Source organism: Pipistrellus kuhlii, unplaced genomic scaffold (genome assembly GCF_014108245.1).
Source record: "Pipistrellus kuhlii isolate mPipKuh1 unplaced genomic scaffold, mPipKuh1.p scaffold_m20_p_34, whole genome shotgun sequence".
NCBI classification, from domain to species: Eukaryota; Metazoa; Chordata; class Mammalia; order Chiroptera; family Vespertilionidae; genus Pipistrellus; species Pipistrellus kuhlii.
In genome coordinates this window covers 3,589,392-3,597,322 of record NW_023425534.1, presented here as the reverse complement: position 1 = coordinate 3,597,322, position 7,931 = coordinate 3,589,392, and positions in this window count along the sequence as shown.

Here is a 7,931-nt window from a genome sequence, read left to right as displayed (position 1 = left end):
ACTCTGACACGCGCTGTGGGAACGGGGTACCTGCCCCCCTCGCCCCTGGCCTCCCTTTTCGCCATCCGGGTGGTCTGATGAGGGGCAGGGTTCTCCCATGTTCAGCATCCAGAGGCATTGATTGAGGGGTCCGAGAGCCCGCTGTTCCCATGCCTCCACCAGGCAGCTTTATTTGTGTTGATCCCCGCGTGACCTTGAAGACTGTGACCGGGGACTCAGTTTCTTCACCTGCGCCAGGGGGGCCAGTGAGAGCACCGGCCCAGGGCTCTCAGGCCGGTGACACGTGCCCAGTACAGGGCAGCCTGCCCCTGGGGGGCTTTGTTAGGGAGACAGGAAGTGGGAGGAAGACCTTGCCCTCTCTGTGGAGTGATGCGAGGGGTACAGTGAGGGAGCCTGGCCAGCTGCCTGGCCCGCCATCCAGTGAATGGTATGCGATTAACGTGACCAGACGTACCGCTTTTGGCGGGACATACCCGATTTTTAACAATTTGTCCCGTGTGCCGTGGCGTTTAAAAAAAAAATCCCGATTTATCTTTCAAAAAATCGGGACTTTTTTTTTAAATGCCACAGGACAAATTGTTAAAAATTGGGACGTCTGGTCACCTTATATATGGTCCTCTACCCGACTCCTCGCCGTTATCATGCAGTCCCTGCTCCTCGGCCCGGAGCAGCCCTGTGCCCACTTTTCTCCCAGTCCCACTGCACTATGTGTGTGCCCAGGGCGCCCCGGGCATTTCAGAGGCGGCTGCTCCTCCCTGCTTCCTCCCATCCTTGAGAGGAAAGAATGCGTGGCCATCTCACTGAAGGACGCTGAACCCCCTGAAAGAGGGGATCTGACCCGAGCGGGAAAACGGGAAGCAGCTTTTTGTTTCTTGAAGGGTCTGATGGAGGTAGCCGGTCGGGAACTGGCAGAGAGAACTTGGCAGTGGCCAGCAGGACGAAGTAGGGCCAACGGGCAGAATTGCCACACAGGATGTTGGGCAAGAGGGTTCCAGGAAAGCTGGGGAGGCGAGGGGGGCTGGGCCCCAGCGTCACCAAGCCCCAAGCCATCTGGGGGCCTGCACTGGGCTGCTGGTACTCGGCCATTCTGGGTGGGGCTTGTGCGGAGAGGGTCAAGGAGCCAGGTACCCACCGGCTGCCTCCACAGCTGGACATGGGCAGTAGGGTCTGGGCAGGGACCAGCCAAACTGGACTGGGCGATACCAGGACTCCTGGTAGGAGCCTTTCCCACGCTCTGTAACTCTGGGCGCACCATGCACCCGCACAGCCATGTAAGCCCGGGCTAAGGCAGGCACAGACGGGAGAGGCCAGGTGCCCAGACACAGGTGAGCGGAGCGGCCTTTCCCAGACCCCTCTGCAGCCATCACGAGGGTGATCGTCAGGAACCCCGAAGGCATCTTTAAAAATACCCCCAAAGCCAGTCAGTTGTAACCGGCTTATTAAGAAAATGTGTGTGCAGTTGCATGTTGTGGGGCGGGGTCTGAGGAGTGACGGCAACGAGCCTAGGATGTCATACCTGGTTTCCCGGGAGTATTTCCACCCCACACGTCACGGGGGCCTTTCCATTTCTCCGCCCTCCTCCTTCACCTTCAGTGCTTACCGCCGTCTCTCCCCGCTCAGCACCTCCTCGTCTGAGCTGGATCACTGCTTTGCTTCCTTTCCATCTGCAAGCGGTGTGGTCTCATCCAGGTGTGAGAGTATGGCCCCCAAAGCAAATATCTAAACCTGGTAGCTGGACCTAAGTCCCAGCGTCAGCACCATTTCTAACCATGCAGCAGACACACTCCAGGCCACACCATCAGCCGCCAGGTGTGCGGGGGACACTGCAGGGAGCCAGAGAGAGGGGATGTCGCCCCATCCCCCGCTGGGTCCCCGGACCTGAACTGGGCCTGTCCGGGCACCCGGGGGCTCTGTCAGCAGGTTTGTCTGTCTTCCTCAATCGCGAGGTGGGCAGACGTCAGGGTCACAGGCAGCTTCGCAGACGCAGACACGGACACGGACAGAGACCCAGGGTGATGAGTGACTCATGAGGACGTCTGTGGAGTTTCTATTTTTGGGCAGCGCTCCCTGGTCAGCCCTGCCCGTACACGCTTGGCTCTGGTGATGGTGGTGGTGGTGGTGGTGGTGGTGGGGGTAATGAACAGGTGTCATGGGTTTTTGGCCACAGAAGATCTTTCCCTCCCCAGGCGCAAGAACACCAGCACCCTGCTGTGTAAAGGATGGCTTCAAGAGTCTCCATGAATAGCTGTATGTCCGCTCAACTTGCCCCCATTTAGTGGCTTAAACAACACAAACATAGACTTTTCCAGTCCCGTCAGTCAGAAGTCCCACACGGGTCCCCATGGGCTGTGTCCCTTCCTTGAGGAGCCCTTCTCTTGCTCAGTTGGGTGCTGGCAGGATTTAGTTCCTTGTGGTTTGGGACCGAGATCCATGCTTCCTTGCTGGCTGTCAGCAGAAGGCCATTCCCAGCATCCAGCGACATCACATTCCCAGGCTTTGGCCCCGAGCCCCATCGTCAAAGCCACAACATCTGGGGGCCTGCAACAAGCTGCTGGAACTCAGCGGGATTTCAGCCATCCTGGGTGGGATGAGCTCCAGGAGCATCTGCCTGGATAGCTACACCACACTGATGTGACCGCAGTCCCTACCAGGTCCAGCAAGGCAGGCCCTGGCTGACCACTGCCTGGCAAATGATAGAGCCTCCAAAAGTGCTTGTCAGATGAATGTGATGCAAGGTGGGGAGCCAGGGCCTCCAAGGTTGGGTGCCGGATCCCCTTGGCTCTGCACTTGGCCGAGTGATTCTGGGAACTTGAGTGGCCACTGGGCCCAAGTCTGAAGGGGTGGCCCAGTGCCCTTGGGGAAAAAGAGAAATGCTGCTACTGCCTGAGCCAGATCTCAGGGTGGGAAATGCAAAATTTTGCTTTGAGGCCGCCTGGGGAGGTGTGTGTGTGTGTGTGTGTGTGTGTGTGTGTGTGTGTAGGAGAGGTGGGGCGGGGATGTCAAGCAAAGGAAAGAAGACGTGAACCAGGACAGGGGACCTTGAGTACAAAGCAAGAGGCACCTGTACTCAAGGTCAGCATTCCTTGTTTTAAGCTCCCAGAAGCAAAAGCAGGGAAAGCTCTTGGCTGGCAGATGAAACGGAAAGATAAAGCGCTGGCAGCCACCCCAGACGTCTCTGCACCAGCAGCGCTGCATTGCATCCTGTGGGCCAAGCCGAGCTCCGTGCGGCCGGGGACGGCCCAGCTGCGGAGCCGGCGGCGGGTGAGCCTGGGGTCTGGGGAAAGTGCGATGGTCAGCAGGACCTCACGAGACACAGGCGCTTCCCGTCGGCTGGGCCAGGAAGCAGGCCTGTCTGCCCTTCCCGGCCCTGGCACTGGGGCGGCCTGGCCCCCGGCCAGGAGTGTGGGAGCCTCTGGTGAGCCGGCACTCCCTAGGGGCTGCAAGGCCACAGCCTGGGACAACTCTGCACCCCCCAGCTCCTCCCATCCCTCCTCGCTCCGGTCCTGGACGTACAGGTAAGGTCCCCGCATGAATCTGTCCAGTGCTACACGCCAGGCTGTGTAGACTTGGGGGACACAGCTGTGAACAAGGTCCCTGTTCTCAAGGAGCTTATGTTTGACTCCAAGTGGGGGGGTGGGGGGTGGGGAGACGGACAACAAACAAGTAAAGAACATGGCAGAGTGGCAAGTGTGGGGAAGAGAATACAACAGGAACACGGGATGGGATGTCCGACAGCCTGGTTAAGGAAGCCCACTCCGAGCGGTGACCTTTGACTGAGAGGAGGGGGGACAGGCCGGTCCCGCAGGCCGGGGACGGTGTCCCGGGCAGAGAGAAGGGCGCATGCAAAGGCCGAGGCAGAGCCCGCCTGGCGTCTCTGAAGCACTGACAGGAAGCCGTGTGGCCGGGATCCTGGGCAAGAGGTAGGAGCCGGGCGCACCGGCTCAGAGGCCATGGAGGTTGCGGGCTTTCTTCCCACGTGTAGTGGAGGGCTCTGGAGGATATTAAATCATCGTCTTCATTTGGAAAACGTCCCTGGTTCCTGGGCCTCGGGCCTCATGGAGAGCACACAGCGGGTGGGAAGCTTTCGAAGGGTCCAGACAGGCCAGAGACACAACTCCGGGCTGATTGGAAAGGTGTGATCCTTTAGGCGTGGCAAGGCCGGCCGATCGGGAGGTGGCTGTCATTGGGAAGACGGTTGGTTACAGTCCCCAAGAGGAGGGGGCAGGCCAAGTCACCAGTACAGCCGCATGTCACAGGTCACAGGTCACCAGGGTCGGCCCGGAGGCAGAGGGAACAGGGAATGTGGACAAAAGCCTGCATTGCGGTTTCTGTGGGAACACGGGGTCAGCAGGCTCAGGCCCAGCCCCAGTGAACAGTTTCAGTGGTTTGGGGACTTAAGGGCTGCCCTGGGTGTGATCAGGGCAGGGGACAGCGGCCCTGGGTGTGAGCGCCCCCTGGAGGAGGAGGTGGGAGGTGTGGGCTTCCTATGGGTTGGTTTGTAAGGGAAATGTGCCTGCCCCAGGGAATCATTCACTATTCCTAGGAATTGGCTGTTTTTGAGGGGGGGGGGGGGGGGGGGCGGCGCCTCCTCCAGGGTCAGCCAGGACCCGGGTGCCAAATAAGCACGTGGTTAACACACAGGAGGCACCTGTGTTCCGCAGAGAGAGGCTCAAGGAAGGAAATGGACAGGGTCTGCTGATGTGTTCGATGTAGTGACAGGGAAGAAGAAGAATCAAAGATACTGTCTGGGCTTTCGGTTTAAGCAGGTGGGGACCCTCACTCTCAAAGCGAGTCTTTGGGGCCAGGAGACTTAGCTGCCCACAGTGAGTGTGGACCAGTGGTCGGCAAACTGCAGCTCGCGAGCCACATGTAGTTCTCTGGTCCCTTGAGTGTTCTAAACGCCACTTCTTCAAAATAGACTCGCCCAGGCCGAAAACCGACTTCTGCGCCTGGGCCACAAAGTTTCGATCGCACTGTATGTGTGCGCCCGCACGTGGTATTTTGTGGAAGAGCCACACTCAAGGGGTCAAAGAGCCGCATGTGGCTCACGAGCCACGGTTTGCCGACCACTGGTTTAGACTGTCATGGGAGAGCCCGGCTTCAAGTAGGGAGAGCCAGCCACGCTAGTCAGCGAGGCTCCCTGAAGCGTGAGTGCACTTTGCCTTAAATACCAGACATGTCGCTCAGCAGCGATACATGGCGCAAACGTGGGCATCCGCCAGTTAGAAGCCATGTTGTTTTGGAGGACTGCATGGGGAAGTTCTGTGGTTCGTGGGAGTGGGGTTCTTGTGGTATCTTGAGAAAACGAATCTTCTAAGTCTCTCACTGGATAACGAATGGGTTTTCTTTGCGTGGAATTGTATTTCTCTGTTTCCAAAGTCTCGGTTCCCTCAGTCAAGTTCGGGAAAATGTGTAGCGGGGCTTCACTAAAGCTAGAAGCAAAGCTAGTGTCCAGAGTTTCCACTTCGCAGTGGAGCCTGGTCCGATGCAGCAGTTCAAGTCCATGGTCCATTGTGTGGAGCCCAGGCCACGGGCACGTGTGTGAATGCAGTGCATGTGCGTTCCACAAGCCAGGAGTGGCCGGAGGCCTGCTGGGGCCAGAGAGGACTCCCTTCGTCTAGGAGCTTGTGCATCTCAGGTTTCTGATCCTTGCAGTGGCCACACTATTCTGGCCAATGAACTGCTTCCAGGTGTGACTGACAGATAAGCAGCTTCTCTTTGCTCCTTTCAGTTATTAATTAGAGGCTCAGTGCACAAAATTCGTGCACTGGGCAGGAGGGTCCCTCTGCCTGGTCGGCACTCTTTCGCAGTCCAGGACCCCTCAGGGGATGTCCACCTGCTGGCTTAGGCCCGCTCCCTGTGGGGATTGGGCCTAAGCCAGCAGTGGGTCATCCCTCTCGCAGTCTGGGAGCACTTGCTTCTTACCACCCACCTGCTCGCAACCTGGAGTTGTGGTTCTCGAGTTCTTGCTGATTTATCACAGCGCGCCTACAATGGGAAGTACCGATTGCTGGTGAGAGATTGGATGGTGCGGTTCGGGGCAGGCGGTGAAGGGCTTGTGCGGCTTGCCCTGACCCACCTCCCCTGACGTGGCTCTCTCTGGTCACATGACTGCAGTTCACATCTTTGAGATGCTCGGATGGCGTTTGCTGACATTCATTGTCACTGGTTTTCAGCCTCTCTGGTTTATGTGTCTTGTCAGCTAGACGGTAGACACTTTGAAGGTGAGCTGTCTGGTGGCTTCTGTGTCTTTTGAACATAACTTCCCCCCAGCATCCAGCACCAGGCCCCCCATGATTCATGCTTGTGGGTTAAAATGGGTGAATTTGTTAATATAGCATAGTTGTCAATGGCAGGTTTCTGTCAGGCCAGTTTTTTTTTTTTTACATCAAAGGACACCATCCAGAGAGTGCAAAGAGCCCTGGCCGGTGTGGCTCAGTTGGTTGAACATCATACCATGCCCTGAAGGGTCACTAGTTCAATTCCTGTTCAGGGCACATGCACAGGATGTGGGCTCAGTCCCCAGTCAGGGTGCATACAGAAGGCAACTGATCAATGTTTCTTACTCACATCAATGTTTCTCTCTCACCTTCTCCCTTCCTCTCTCTAAAAAAGAAAATCAATAAAAACATTCTTTTAAGGAGAGTTGAAAAACAACCTACAGAATAGGAGAAACTTTTTGAAAATCATGTGTCTGATAAGGGATTAATATCTAAAATACCCTACAACTGATATCTAATATCGAACAACCCCATTTGAAAACAGGCAAAAAAGCACGAATAGATATTTTTTCCAAAGAAGACACAATGACCAATAAGCATATGGAAAGATGCTCAACATCATTAGTCCTTAGGGAAAAGCAGATCAAAATGAGACACCACTTCACACCCACTAGGAGGCTGGGATCAAATGCACAAAAGGGAAGCCAGTGCTGTGAGGGTTGGAGAAATCGGGTACCTTGTGCATGGCTGATGGAACACCGATGCTTGGAAAACAGCCTAGACCCTTGGTTGGCAAACTGCGGTTCTCGAGCCACATGCGGCTCTTTGGCCCCTTGAGTGTGGCTCTTCCACAAAATACCACAGCCTGGGTGAGTCTATTTTGAAGAAATGGCATTTGGAAGAAGTTTAAGTTTAAAAAATTTGGCTCTCCAAAGAAATTCCAAGCGTTGTACTGTGGATATTTGGCTCTGTGGACTGATGAGTTTGCCGACCGCTGGCCTAGGGGTTCCTCCAAAGGTTACACAGAATCCCTGTGGGACCAGCAATTCCCCTTCTAGGTTTGCGCACCAAGAACTGAAAGCTAGGACTCAGAAACTTGTACGCGAGCGCTCAACAGCGGCACAGTCACATTCTTCCAAAGATGGAAACAACCCACGTGTCAGTCGGCAGACAGACAACCTGTGGATGTCCACGCCGTGAAATATCTCCCGCCACAAAAGGAAGGCAATTCGGATTGACGCTTCAACATGGATGAACCTGGAAGACATTACACCGAGTGAAGGAAGCCCAGAATAGGCACGTCGGAGAGACAGAAAGTAGGAAGGTGGTGCCAGGGGTGGGGGAGGTCTGGGGGAGGTGGTATTGTTTGGGTGCAGAGTTTCTGTTGGGAAAGATGAGCAAAGTTCTGCAGATGGACCTGGGGATGGTTACTCAGCGTCGTGAGTATGTAATGCTGTTGAATCGAACACTTCATCACAATTTTTTTTAAGTCACCGAGAAGGGAGACACATAGAGGGTTATCCCCAAGACTGACACTTGTCAGAGCTGGGACAGCAGCCAGTGTCCATGCAGCAGAAGCCTTCCCGAGGCCCCAGCTCCTCCACGCCTCCGGGGCCCGCTCGCCGCCGCACCTGCCCCACGCAATCTGATTGTGAAGGATGGCCATGTGTGGGCTTAAGCAGACCCTGTGCCTGAGAACCGGTCCCAGAT